The following is a 15,378-nucleotide window of genomic DNA, read 5'->3' on the forward strand; positions in this document are numbered from 1 at the left end:
CTTGGGCAAGTTGCTGTGGGGGTGCGGTGCTGTTGACCGGGGTAGGGGGAGCCAGGTGGAAAGCTTGGCCAGCCGTAGAAAAATGCTTATTGAAATTCTCAATTATAGTGGATTTATCGGTGGTGACAGAGTTTCCTATCCTCAGTGCAGTGGGCAGCTGGGAGGAGGTGCTCTTATTCTCCAAGGACTTTACTGTGTCCCAGAACTTTTTTGAGTTTGTGTTGCAGAAAGCAAATTTCTGCTTGAAAAAGCTAGCCTTGGCTTTTCTAACTGCCTGTGTATATTGGTTTCTAACTTCCCTGAAAAGTTGCATATCACGGGGGCTGTTCGATGCTAATGCGGAACACCACAGGATGTTTTTGTGTTGGTTAAGGGCAGTCAGGTCTGGAGAGAACCAAGGGCTATATTTGTTCTTGGTTCTAAATTTCTTGAATGGGGCATGCTTATTTAAGATGGTGAGGAAGGCATTGAAAAAAAATAACCAGGCATCCTCTACTGAAGGGATGAGGTCAATATCCTTCCAGGATACCCAGGCCAGGTCGATTAGAAAGGCCTACTCGCTGAAATGTTTCAGGGAGCGTTTGACAGTGATGAGGGGAGGTCGTTTGACCGCTGACCTATTACGGTTGCAGGCAATGAGGCCGTGATCGCTGAGATCTTGGTTGAAAACAGCAGAGATGTATTTAGAGGGCAAGTTGGTTAGGATGATATCTATGAGGTTGCCCGTGTTTACAGCTTTGGGGTGGTACCTGTTAGGTTTATTGATAATTTGTGTGAGATTGAGGGCATCAAGCTAAGATTGTAGGATGGCTAGGGTATTAAGCATGTCCCAGTTTAGGTCACCTAGCAGCACGAGCTCTGACGATAGATAGGGAGCAATCAGTTCACATATGGATACATCCATGTCTTCCTTGATTCTATTCAATATTACATCTACACCAGATTGACAGAGGTCTGCTGATCTAGCCATGGCAAGTAGCCTGATAGCAGCCAGTTTAGACCTGTATTTTGGATTCATATTTCCTAGGGTGTAGTACACCATTAACAACTTGTTTTTTGATGCAAAGGATCCTAGTGGGTTACAGATCTCTATTTCATCCGTGTACAGAAAAATCTGCAATGCATTTGGTTTCTCTGAAAATAAGGGATGTGATTTTAGAAGAGCACCATCAACAATGTCATGAAAAAAACTTGCCCTGCGGGGTCCCTTTTCAACCATAGACAAAATCCTTGGGTGTGATAAGAACTGCTCTAGACTTTTGACTAATGGTACATAATAAAATAATTTGTCTTTGATGAAAATGTCTTTTGATCCTCCACATTTCATCCTGCATATGGTTCCAGCAATTGGAATTTCCTCTGCTTCCAAACAGTAAACTGCTTCTTAGTAACACTGTCCTATCTAAATGTTGCAACGCCAGCAAAAGGGTCAATGAAATTGTCAACTATATCCATTGCATCTTTTTCAAGTTGACCTGATGTGCTTCCTGAATGCTTCTTTAGCACTGCCTCCATCTGCTTCCTGAGGTTGTCCAATAGTGATGATTGATACTGCTGTACCCCAGCAACAATGTCATTCACACCTTTCTGAAAATGAGACAGTGAGAGAGGTGGGGATGTCATCAATCATGGAGGTTGGAACACACCATCATGTATACCTATGATATTCAGGTTTTCTTATGACATATTCATTAACATAAGGACATAAGAGGTCAACAATAGTAAGGTGGACAACCTAGCACTGAGAATGAACTCAACCATCACTGAACCACTACAAAATGATCTGCATAATGTAACAAACCAAATGCTCTGCTCTGTTCAGAAAAAGTATCTTACCTGTGAGAGATGATGCTTGGCTCTGGCATTTATCACAAAAGCAGTGGCATGTGTTGTCAGATTCTAAAAAAAATGTTGACATTGAATGTAGTATCCTGAGGCTGGACATTACAAGTTCATGACAAGTATAATGTTTGTGACAGGAGAAGTGGTTGTGAAGACTGACTATGAATGCTATTAGTAAATCTAAGTAAAAAAAATATGGTAAATTTCAGTAGATTGCCACCAACCGAGTAACTTACCTGTTGCACTGTGACAGCTCCATGTTGGTCAATGCCCCTTTGCCCATCATCTGAGTCAGATGGATGGAGTTGCTGATCAGTGATGCTGGAGTTAGCTAGAAGACTATCGGGTTGAATGTTGTCCTGTGTACCACACATCAAAGAAACAGATGATTTGAAATTGTATTTAGTGTCACCAATAGTGCTATTCAAGTGTTTTGTTCCTATTTATCATCGATTATTTCACATAAACCCAGCTTTAGCCATAAGAGTCATTATGGCTACAATGATCGAATAGCCTAATGGACAGTATGACTTTGGTCCGTGTATCGTCTGTTCATAAAAAAAAATGTTAAGTCCAGAGAACAAAAAAAATGCTAGCTAGCTACTTACTTGTTCCGGTGGTGCTTGGCTTTCCTCCGATGGATGTTCATCTGGTCGGGTGCAATCAAGTAGGTGTTGAAGGTGGTTTCTCTTTACATGATGGAAGGAATTGTACACTATATTCCTCAGTGCATCCGTCAATACCACAGAGCAGCCAGAAATCAGGGCTGCGACGGTAAAATCTATTGATATGGCTCAATAACAGTTTCAATGAAAAAGTAATAAAAACGCAGCAGATAACGCACCGTCAAAGCATCTTGAACGTTACTAAACGCAAGTAAAACGTTCCCACTGCTTTCGATGAAAAGGGCAGAAAGAAGTGAAAATGATGTTCAGTATTTATAATAAAACCAAGTAATTTATTGGAGTAGAGAACAACACCACTGGGACTTTTAACTATACATGTATCACTCCGCTTTACAGGTGTTCTAATAACCGTTAATTACATTAACAATCGTTATCTATCTTAAATTGTAACAAACTTCGCACGGCAAATATGAACATATTTCCACAAATAACATTTGAGTTAAATGATGAATGGTCGTCAGGAGAGGACGGTAACGTGTCGACCTACACAAAGTAGCAGTAGCAAGCTAGTGTGGAGGAAAATGTATATGTGTTGCTTGGCAACAGTCCAGTCCCAGACCAGTTGGGGAACTATGTGTGTTGGCGGAGCCAAATAAATGATGAAATAAATAAACAAATCATAATCTGTTGTTGCTTATTACTGTTAACTAAGAAATTGCGCTTGTAGAAGTGTTGTATAAAAGCAATATCACACTCGAGGTCGTGCTGTTATACTGAATATTATTATCTTTGGCCTGCGGCCTCGTACCTACGACCGAATCACAGCCGTGCTGATATTCAGCACTCCCTCTCTTGTGATATTGCTTAACTGACGTACGTTCATCACATTATCTAGCTAAATAAGAGAGGCCTAAAAAACTAAAAAGTCAAATACGGTCCAAATCTTTGAGTCATCTAACAACACCATGAATGAAGATGGAATGGATGACACATATCCAGGCATGGACCATATATCAACCGCAGAATTAAAAGGTAATGTTCATTTGTTTACACCCGTCTATCTTTCTCCTTAGCAAGCTAACGTTAGCTAACGTTCATTTGAATTGGAAAGTTGGCAAACCAAGTAAGCATGCTACCCCCATGTAGATTTGTCAAAAGCTTTTGACACTGTAGACCATGCTATCCTTTTGAGTAAGCTGTCATCTATAGGACTGGGCACTGATGCCTGCCGATGGTTTTATGACTATCTTAAAGATAGAACTCAGGCCGTCATGGTCGACGGGGTCAAGTCTGACCCCCTACAGTTACTTAAAGGGGTCCCTCAGGGTTCAATAATTGGCCCACTATTGTTCTCACTTTATATAAAAAACATTGGGGATGATGTCAGATATTGTAAATTCCATTTATATGCAGATGACACAGTGATGTACTCTATTGCTCCAACAGCGGACCAAGCTTTAATGCAGTTGGAGTCTGATTTTAGGATACTACAGGGGTCTCCTTTACAGCTTAAACTTGTTTTAAACGCTAAGAAAACAAACGTCCTGTTCTTTTCTAGGTCTAAACTCTCAGTTAGAAACACTTTTGTAATCACTAGCTTGGATGGTACTCAAATCAAACAGGTCTCTGCATATAAATACTTAGGGGTATAGTGAGATGATAGGCTTTCTTTTAAAAACCATGTTACTGATATGGGAAAAAAGCTCAAATTCAAGATAGGGTTCCTTGACAGAAACAGGGCTTGTCTGTCCTCCGTAAATAGAAAACAAATTGTGCAGGCTACTTTTATGTCCGTTTTAGATTATGGTGATATTATCTATATGCATGCATCGGCAAACACATTAAAACCACTGGATGCTATTTACCATTGTGCACTCAGGTTTATCACGGGTGATAGTTACAAAACTCATCACTGTATCCTTTATCAGCATGTGGGTTGGGCCTCTCTATCTGTGAGGCGAGAGCAACATGCTCTCTTGTTTATTTATTAAGCACTTCTTTTAAATCTACCTCCATATATATCATCATTAATTTCCACTAGATATACTAATTTTAAAACCAGATCACAGATGTGGATTACATTAGAGACTCCTGCGGTCTCCACAGAGTTGGGTAGGACTGCCTTTAGTTCCTTTGCACCTTATTTATGGAACAAACTGCAGATCCAACTTAAGTTAGACACTCTGGTGTCCCTTGCCCATGTCAAAAATGTTATGGAGGATCAATATGATGTTGTCTGTGATTGTTTCTGTTGAATTGTGTCTTTGTTTTGTATGTTTGAAATGTTCTTGTCTGTAAACCTAAAACTGTACATGTCAACAGCCGTAAAAGAGATCCAGGTCTCAGTCTGTTTTCCCTGTTAAATTAAAGATTACATTTTTTTTAAATTAAATTAAATTATTGATGGTGCTCTTCTAAAATCACATCCCTTATTTTCAGAGAATCTGTCATCTGGATCTGTAATCCACTAGGATCCTTTGCATCAAAAAACAAGTTGTTAATGGTGTACTACACCCTAGGAAATATGAATCCAAAATACAGGTCTAAACTGGCTGCTATCAGGCTACTTGCCATGGCTAGATCAGCAGACCTCTGTCAATCTGGTGTAGATGTAATATTGAATAGAATCAAGGAAGACATGGATGCATTCATTGTACAGTGGGGTTAAAATGCTAACTATTAACGGCGAGAAAACGATATATGGTGCCATGGTCTCTCTGTCTGGAGACACCCTGGCACAACATGAACTAGCAGGGTTCAGAGGGTGTGGGCTTTGCCTACAGTAAGTGCAGACACTGAGTGTTCTTTTGAGGACATGCAGTCACACTTCAATGAGGATGCATATACTGAAAGGACATTGGAGAAGCATGTCAGACAGTGTGATGAAATAGAAAAGGCACAGACTGACTTGCTTCGCAACAGCCTGAGAACAACATATGGGATCAATAGAAGGAGCAAGTTAGTTGAATTCTCAGCCTTTGATATCATACAACAAACTCCGCAAGACATGCATGTAATTCTGGAGGGCATAACCCCATTGGAAATCAAATGTGTTTTGAATCATCTTGTTGTGTCAGGACAGATTGATCTGGACTCAGTGAATTCTGCTATTCTTGGTTTCCCGTATTCCCCTCTAGATGTTAGCGATCGGCCATCCCCAATTTCTGTTAGTACATTAACGTCAAGTGATGGAAAACTAAAACAGTCATCTGGGCAAATGCTTGTCCTGCTAAGGATATTGCCATTTGTTTTGGAGAGTTTGGAAGTCAATGCATATATACGACTGACAATTGAGCTAATAGAGATTGTACAGATAGTATTTGCACCTGTTCTTTCCATTGTGACTGTGTCTAGGTTGAAGTTACTCATTGTAAATCATTTGAAGCATTGGAAGGAGCTTTTTCCAGACCGCAATGTTACACCTAAACAGCTTTATATGATACATTTGCCATCACAGATAAAGTCATTGGGTCCAATGATTAGACATATGTGTATGCGGTTCGAGTCTAAACAATGTTTCTTTAAACAATGGGCTTCCAAGCTCAATATAAAAAAAAATATTTGCAAGTCTTTGATCAATCAGAACCAAATATATGAAAGTTGCCAAAATGTTGACAGTTCAATGCACCCACTTTTTCAAATGAAAGGGAGATGAGACCTGTATCAGAGGTTAAAGATCTACAATAGTTACGTGGAAAATTGAGGGACTTCCTAGGTTTCAATGAAGTTAACCATGCTGTATCAGTCAAATGGGTTGTAATGAATACATAACTCAGAAGTCCATGATCTTTGCAAAAGTACTGAATGGTAATATGCCAGAATTTGGACTGTCAAAAACATATTTGTTGTTGATTCTCGGCTTTATTGTTTGGAATATCAACCATTTCAAACTATATGCTTTGATAGAAACATCATGTCTTATCAAGTTGAGGTCCCACACTTTGCACAGGCCACTGAGTTAGTGGATGCTGAAAAGCTGGTTGGTTTTACCTCTCATTACACAATTAGCAACAAGAGCCAAACTTATGTACAAGTCAAATACCATCTTGGGGAAGTAATAGAATTGGACAACAGTTCAAATGACTCAGTGTGTTCCCCAGATATGAAAAGTGTACTGTCTTTGTTCTGTACTGTATTTTGTCTACATGATTGCTGTGCTGTGTGTAAGATTAACAATAAAACAGTGAATTCCATTTGGTCATTATCTGTTCTTAATATGTGAAGAGATGAAAAGGATAAGATGCTTGAAATAAGAAATTCTGACTTTGACAAAGCAGTTTTGTACTTGTCAGTGTTGATCAAAAAGCTTTATAATTCTGGTATTTATAGTTTTGAGCATTAAGTTACTCAGAACCAGTAACACAATCTCAGTAACAAGTTATATTATCTTAAGATAATTAAGGACAAAAAAGCTTGAAACAAGTGAAATGCTCCAACATACAAACTGGCTGATAAGAAGAAATATCTTGTCAGACCAAAAACAAGCATATATTGCCAGTATTTAAGATATTTAATCTCACTTAGATTTCAATTTTTGCAGTGCAGACGCGTCTTAACATCAACTGTTCAGAGGAGACTGCGTGAATCAGGCCTTCATAGTCGAATTGCTGCAAAGAAACCACTGCTAAAGGACACCAATAAGAAAAAGAGACTTGCTTGGGCCAAGAAACACGAGAAATGGACATTAGGCCGGTGGAAATCTATCCTTTGGTCTGATGAGTCCAAATTTGAGATTTGGTTCCAACCACCGTGTCTTTGTGAGACGAGGAGTAGGTGAACGGATGATCTCTGCATGTTTGGTTCCCACCGTGAAGCATGGATGAGGAGGTGTGATGGTTGTTACCAACAAGTGAGGTCTCGAACTAAAAGGTCCAGTACATGAACACACTTACCGCTGGCTACTATATGGAGACAAACAAACCTTTTTTAATGAGCTGTGAAAAAAAGAGTGAACTATTTTCCAATGCTCATTAGACTGGCCGAAGCCAACCCCAGTGAATAAGCCATGTTGTATATGGTACATTCCACTCTCTCTTTCTTCTTGCGTGTGTAGGAGCTACCACTGTACTGTACAGGGGGCCTGCGCTTCTTCTGGGACAACAAGTTTGACCATGCCATGGTGGCCTTCCTGGACTGTGTGCAGCAGTTCAAGGAGGAGGTGGAGAAGGGAGACACGGGATTCTGCCTGCCCTACAGGTCAGTCAACTAGTCCAGCAGACATCATCGAATTATAATTGTAATCATCCATGGATTATTTACATTTACATTTAAGTCATTTAGCAGACGCTCTTATCCAGAGCGACTTACAAATTGGTGCATTCACCTTATGATATCCAGTGGAACAACCACTTTACAATAGTGCATCTAAATCTTTTGGGGGGGGGGGGGGGGGGGGGTTAGAAGGATTACTTTATCCTATCCCAGGTATTCCTTTAAAGAGGTGGGGTTTCAGGTGTCTCCGGAAAGTGGTGATTGACTCCGCTGTCCTGGCGTCGTGAGGGAGCTTGTTCCACCATTGGGGTGCCAGAGCAGCGAACAGTTTTGACTGGGCTGAGCGAGAACTGTGCTTCCTCAGAGGTAGGGAGGCGAGCAGGCCAGAGGTGGATGAACGCAGTGCCCTTGTTTGGGTGTAGGGCCTGATCAGAACCTGAAGGTACGGAGGTGCCGTTCCCCTCACAGCTCCGTAGGCAAGCACCATGGACTTATAGCGGATGCGAGCTTCAACTGGAAGCCAGTGGAGAGAGCGGAGGAGCGGGGTGACGTGAGAGAACTTGGGAAGGTTGAACACCAGACGGGCTGCGGCATTCTGGATGAGTTGTAGGGGTTTAATGGCACAGGCAGGGAGCCCAGCCAACAGCGAGTTGCAGTAATCCAGACGGGAGATGACAAGTGCCTGGACTAGGACCTGCGACGCTTCGTGTGTGAGGCAGGGTCGTACTCTGCGAATGTTGTAGAGCATGAACCTACAGGATCGGGTCACCGCCTTGATGTTCGTGGAGAACGACAGGGTGTTGTCCAGGGTCACGCCAAGGTTCTTAGCACTCTGGGAGGAGGACACAAGGGAGTTGTCAACCGTGATGGTGAGATCATGGAACGGGCAGTCCTTCCCCGGGAGGAAGAGCAGCTCCGTCTTGCCGAGGTTCAGCTTGAGGTGGTGAGCCGTCATCCACACTGATATGTCTGCCAGACATGCAGAGATGCGATTCGCCACCTGGTTATCAGAAGGGGGAAAGGAGAAGATTAATTGTGTGTCGTCTGCGTAGCAATGATAGGAGAGACCATGTGAGGATATGACCGAGCCAAGTGACTTGGTGTATAGTGAGAATAGGAGAGGGCCTAGAACAGAGCCCTGGGGGACACCAGTGGTGAGAGCACGTGGTGCGGAGACAGATTCTCGCCACGCCACCTGGTAGGAGCGACCTGTCAGGTAGGACGCAATCCAAGCGTGGGCCGCGCAGGAGATGCCCAGCTCGGAGAGGGTGGAGAGGAGGATCTGATGGTTCACAGTATCAAAGGCAGCAGATAGGTCTAGAAGGATGAGAGCAGAGGAGAGAGAGTTAGCTTTAGCAGTGCGGAGAGTGTCCGTGACACAGAGAAGAGCAGTCTCAGTTGAATGCCCAGTCTTGAAACCTGACTGATTAGGATCAAGAAGGTCATTCTGAGAGAGATAGCAGGAGAGCTGGCCAAGGACGGCACGTTCAAGAGTTTTGGAGAGAAAAGAAAGAAGGGATACTGGTCTGTAGTTGTTGATATCGGAGGGATCGAGTGTAGGTTTTTTCAGAAGGGGTGCAACTCTCGCTCTCTTGAAGACGGAAGGGACGTAGCCAGCGGTCAAGGATGAGTTGATGAGCGAGGTGAGGTAGGGGAGAAGGTCTCCGGAAATGGTCTGGAGAAGAGAGGAGGGGATAGGGGCGAGTGGGCAGGTTGTTGGGCGGCCGGCCGTCACGACGCAAGATTTCATCTGGAGAGAGAGGGGAGAAAGAGGTCAAAGCACAGGGTAGGGCAGTGTGAGCAGGACCAGCGGTGTCGTTTGGCTTAGCAAACGAGGATCGGATGTCATCAGCCTTCTTTTCAAAATGGTTGACGAAGTCATCCGCAGAGAGGGGGGAGGGGGAGGAGGATTCAGGAGGGAGGAGAAGGTAGCAAAGAGCTTCCTAGGGTTAGAGGCAGATGCTTGGAATTTAGAGTGGTAGAAAGTGGCTTTAGCAGCAGAGACAGAAGAGGAAAATGTAGAGAGGAGGGCGTGAAAGGATGCCAGGTCCGCAGGGAGGCGAGTTTTCCTCCATTTCCGCTCGGCTGCCCGGAGCCCTGTTCTGTGAGCTCGCAGTGAGTCGTCGAGCCACGGCGCAGGAGTGGAGGACTGAGCCGGCCTGGAGTCGAGAGTCCAAGGATTAAGCTGTCAAAAGCTGACCAACTTCAGTTATTTGTGTAAATTTGGTAAGTTATACAACTAAATTAATTCGTTTATCTTTCTTTTTTAAAACGCATGAAACAAAATCACTCCTTTTCATATTCAGATTTGACAAATACGTTCCCTTGTTTCTTAATATTTAGTTTATTCTATTTTCCTGCACTAGTAACACATCTGACAGAATGATTTAGATGAGTGTTTGGATTTGATTTTATTGAGTTGTTTTATACAGGTGTTTCTGTAGATTTGAGGAACTGCTGAACACTGTTGGTTTAGACGTTTCTGGATACAATACTGCCTCCTAGTAGTACTGCCTCTTATTGGAACCCTCACAGATTCCAAGGTAGAAGTCCTCATTTGGGCAGCAGGTGGTTTATCAGTCACTGTATGTCTGTCTGTTCAATCTAAAATACAAAAGAGCGACAGACTCAGGTACCTTGGTGCATCACACCACGGATCGCTTCACGTAGCCAGCCAGTACAGTGCCTTTGAGACGGTGCTTGGTGGAGTCATAGACCCCTCGTCTAGCGCTCTTGGAGGAGAGCTTGGCACAGATCTCGCTGTGTTTCTCCAGGCGACTAGGATCAAAGCACCGGCCGCAGTGCTCACACTGCTTCAGCTTGGAGTTGGCTGCACTCATCCCAAATCGACGTTTCAACACCACCTGAATGAATGGATGTTATCAGATGGGACAAATAATGGGCATCTGGGAGACAAAGACAAGATATACAATATGTACAAACCAGATGAGGCTGGTGGGTGGAGCTCATTGTAATGGGCTCATTGTAATGGCTGGAATAGAACAAAAGGAACGATATCACACACATCACTCACATGGAAACCACGTTTGATTCCGATCAATTCATTTAATTCCAGCCATTACAACGATCCTATCCTCCTATAACTCCTCCCATCAGCCTCCTCTGATACAAACACACGTGATCACCAACACTACACTAGATCAACAGTTAGCATGGCTTTGGAATGTCAAACTACTTTACCTGTCTGTCCTCCTTTTTCTCTTCCATGTTCAAACCCTTCTTGACTTTCTTTGTCTTGCTCACAGTGTATCTTGTGGGTGTCTGCTTTGGCTTACTTGCCACACTGCTTTCTTCTCCATTTCTCCTCACCTCTTTAATCCTTTCTTCCTCTTCTTCCTCTTCTTCATTATCTCTTATCATCTCCCATAGGTCAGAATCCACCTTCATCAGGCAGATCTCCTGGATGAACTTCTCCACCTTTTTTCTCAACCGCACTTTCACGTTTTTCTCCTCCAAAGCCTGAGCATCCATCTTGGCCCCACTCTTAATCAGTTTCAGTTCTTGGGTGACACTGATCAGCTTGGCCTTCATATATGCCATCACCTGCTCAGCCTCTGAGTTAAAGACGTCCCATACCATCTCATCGGGGCACGGCGGTAGATCCTGTACAGTTAGTGTCTGAGTCTTGAACTGAACGTGTTTCTTCACAACCTGCCTTCTGTAAGCAGGACGAGGGCTGCCCTCTGGTCTGACTGGCTGGAATGGCTTCTTCTTGGCATCACTGTTTGGCACAGTGACTCTGGCTCTAATGGGAGGCAGTGGCATCTTGGCGACCATATTGGCTCCATGGACTGCCTTCAATGGCTTGGCACTATGGAGGTAGATATCTTTCACCACGCATGTTTGATCCTTCTTGGTACGGATGGGTTGCAGTGGCTTCCGGATGGGAGGAACAGTAGCCTTCCCTGACTGCTGAGATGTTGGAGCTACATGCAGTCCTTGACTCTTCCCATTGCAGATGGACCTCTTCTTCTGCAGTACTGGGATTCTGGAGGGAGGATGTGGTTTCTTTTCCACAGCCTTCAAACTGGCAAGTCGCTGCAGAGCACCCTTTCTTTCTTCAGTCAACTCCAGTACTGGGATTCTGGAGGTGTTTAAACTGTTTTGTTTGAGCGCTGGAAGCTTCTCATTGGCCTTGGTTTGAGATGGCAGGGCAGGCTGAACAGAGTTGCTACTGGCAGCTCCAAGGTTCCCTGTTAAAGCATTATCTTCCTGTAGCGGCTGCAAGAATCTCCTCATCATAAAGGAGATTGACAGTGGCCTTCTTCTAACCTCGTTCTGCAACTACGTTTTCGTCGAGTAGCACTTTCTATATTTTATGTTGATCTACTGTGTTAACTATATCTCAGGAGGAATCTGCTAGATTGTCTTGGATACTAGTGTTCTATTTTCAGCAATCAGACGCCAGAATGTTCAAACAGAACATTTGGAATTTATTGATCAGTTGTGACATCATAATTGGTTCACAAATAATGAGACTTCTAGAATCTCACACTTATGTGGATGTGATGTCATAATATACCATAATATACAGCCCAAAATGGTGAATGTGACCTACCTGTGTTGAACTGCTTGCCCTCACCTCATATTTAAACATGCCACTTTTCTTTGAGGTGAAACATATTACTGAACTCTCAATTGTCAATTTAAAGACATTTTGCCAATTTATTATTATTAGCTAACATAGTTAGTTCTTACCTTTGCCTCAGCAGTCGCGTCCATATCATCATGGCGTTTGTAGTTCTTTATGATAGCTACATTAGCAGCTAATTAGCATTTCATTTTTGGGGGCTAAATGCAAGCAACTAAATTGATAAGTAACCTTTTTCTACAGATATTTACACTTGTTATTGAAACGTCACACAAGGGTAAACCTTCATGAAACACATCCCTTATTTTAAGTGTTTCTAAATTTCCTATGGTGGAAAGACGGTTGGAACCATTTCTTGTTTGACCGCTATGTTTTATGGGTATTATGACTCATACTGTGGTACTCTATTGTACTTACACAAATATCTGGAGTTGGTCAGCTTTTGACAGCTTAATCCTTTGTCTCTGCACGATCATTTGCCTCCAACTAGTCACTAGCATGAGAAATCTGCAGATTATTTTGTCCTAGCATACTGGCCTTAGATAAAAAAACAATGCTCTCCTTGCTTCCCCATGTTTTGAGAGGGTGGGGAGAAGACTGGAGGAAGGACTTTTGAGATTCACCACTGGTGTGAGTTCAAATTCAATAAGTCTTGTTTCCTTGTTTGATTTCCATATTGACCGTTTGAAAGGACAAGATAAAAACTTAAATTATACACATTCAAGTCCGCCTAGACTCGTATGTGTTATGAAGGGAGCTATCTGAGACGTTTGGAGCACATTCCAGGATTGAGTCCTAATAGTAGCTAAGTGGCTTCTGGTTGTGTCTTTTCCTTCATATGCACATATCTTATGACACTGGATAGGTGAAAGCTGTTGTTTCCAATTGACCTGTTCAATTCTTAAAGATCAGTACACATGAAGGGAAGGAGAGAAGGACACGTTGAACTACTGAGATGCAGCACTGGAATGGGTTCTTATGTATCACATGCTTCTTACTTTGCTCCAGAAGCAAAACTGGGGAGTCACGAATCTGGTTTTCTGCCTATTTTTCTTCAATTGGTTTGTGTCTTTGTGGTTCAACTACACTCTAGCCACAGAATAATGTACATGTATGTTTTAATAGTTTCTTTTACTGTGCTGACAAGGTAAAGATGGTTTAAGTTCACCATGCGTTGGAACAGCATTGGAATGTTTGCCTTGTCTGTTCTGTCTCCCCACTCGCAGGGCGCACCAAGTGTCGACCGAAAGCTTTGGCGTCAGGATTATGCTGTGCTTTTGTTCATTGGTAAATTCAACAAGGCAATCCTTTTACTACAAGTGACTTCTTGGTGTGGATTTAAATGTAGACAAGGAGGCTTGTGGCAGTATTTAATGCCCATATCACTGTATGATTTGGTTTTTCAGGTTCATTACACATATGAACATTCCAATAATGGACCCACACAGAACGCCTTATGTAAAAGGATATTTCCAATTCTAACATTTGTATAAAAAAAAGGTAATCAAATTGTATAGATGATAGACTGATTTGATTTATTGATTACTTAAGTATTCAACCTCCTGAGTCAATACATGTTAATATCACCTTTGGCAGCGATTACAGCTGAGTCTTTCTGGGTAAATCTCTAAATGCTTTGCACTCCAGGATTGCATGTTAGTCTTCAAGCTCTGTCAAGTTGGTTGTTGATCATTGCTACAAAGCCATTTAAGTCTTGCCATAGAATTTTAAGTCAAAACTAACTGGGGCGCTCTGGAACATTCAATGTCGTCTTGGTAAGCAGCTCCAGTGTGTATTTGGCCTTGTGTTTTAGGTTATCGTCCTGCTAAAAGTTGAATATCTCCCAGTGTCTGTAAAGCAGACTGAACCAGGTTTTCTTCTTGGACTTTGCCTGTGCTTAGAGCTATTCTGTTTATTTTCATCATAAACATCCTTGCCGATGATAGGCATGTAGCCACCACCATGCTTGAAAATGTGAAGAGTGGTACTCAGTTATTTGTTGTTGGATTTGCTCCAAATATAACGCTTTGTATTCAGGACATAAAGTCAATTTTATTGCCACATTTTTTGCAGTATTATTTGTGACTTATTGCAAACAGGATGCATGTTTTGGAATATTTTTATTCTGTACAAACTTCCTTTTCACTATGTCATTTAGGTTAGTATTGTGGAGTAACTACAATGTAGTTGATGCATCCTCAGTTTTCTATCACAGCCTGAACTGTTTTAAAGTCACCATTGGCCTCAGTGAAATCCCCGAGCGGTTTCCTTCCTCTCCGGCAACTGAATTAGGAAGGACGCCTATATATTGGTACTGACTTGGTATATTGATACACCATCCAAAGTGTAATTAATAACTTCACCATGCTCAAAGGGAGATTCAATGCCTGTTTGTTTTTTTACCCACCAACCAATAGGTGCACTTCTTTGCGAGGCATGGGAAAACCTCCCTGGTCTTTGTTGAATCTGTGTTTGAAATTCACTGCTCATCTGAGGGACCTTACAATTGTCTGTATGTGTCGGGTACAGAGATGAGATAGTAATTCAAAAATCCTGTTAAACACTTATCAGATTAGTCCATGCAATTTGTGACTTGTTAAGCACATTTCTACTCCTGAACTTCATGCTTGCCATAACAAAGGAATTGAAACATTTACACAATACTTTTAATTAATTTGTAAAAATCTCTAGAAACATAATTCCACTTCCACATTATGGGGGATTGTGTGTAGACCAGTGAAACTCAATTTAATCCATACAACAAAATGTGGAAAAAGTCAAGTGGTGTGAATACTTTCTGAAGGCACTTTTAGATTGGCTCTTCAGGCAGTCATTGTTTTGCTAGCCTTGTACGTAGCACGTAGCTAGCTCTGTATGACTGTGTATATTTAAGTATTACCAGTTAGGCTATTCTGCTTTTCTCTGGTAACAACACACCTATGCTCAAGCGTGAAATCACATTTCACAATACACAAAAACAACTTTCTTATACTGCACAATTTGCAATAAATGAGAATTTTCTTTGACGTAACTCCTTGCTAACAAACCACAAAGTCAGACCAAAAGTCGGTTAAATGGTTTATATGC

The 15,378-nt window shown here is 42.2% G+C and overlaps 1 long non-coding RNA gene across 1 annotated transcript; it reads right to left on the minus strand.

The window, feature by feature from the left end:
- Positions 1-842: 842 nt before the first annotated feature.
- On the minus strand, positions 843-3,603 carry LOC115160901 (uncharacterized). The gene is made up of 3 exons (XR_003869134.1): positions 2,451-3,603; positions 2,079-2,201; positions 843-1,587 (listed from the first exon to the last, which is right to left on the minus strand). It is a non-coding gene; the product is annotated as an uncharacterized LOC115160901 (long non-coding RNA).
- Between the last annotated feature and the right edge of the window lie 11,775 nt (positions 3,604-15,378).

This window comes from Salmo trutta, chromosome 2, assembly GCF_901001165.1.
Source record: "Salmo trutta chromosome 2, fSalTru1.1, whole genome shotgun sequence".
Taxonomy (NCBI): Eukaryota; Metazoa; Chordata; class Actinopteri; order Salmoniformes; family Salmonidae; genus Salmo; species Salmo trutta.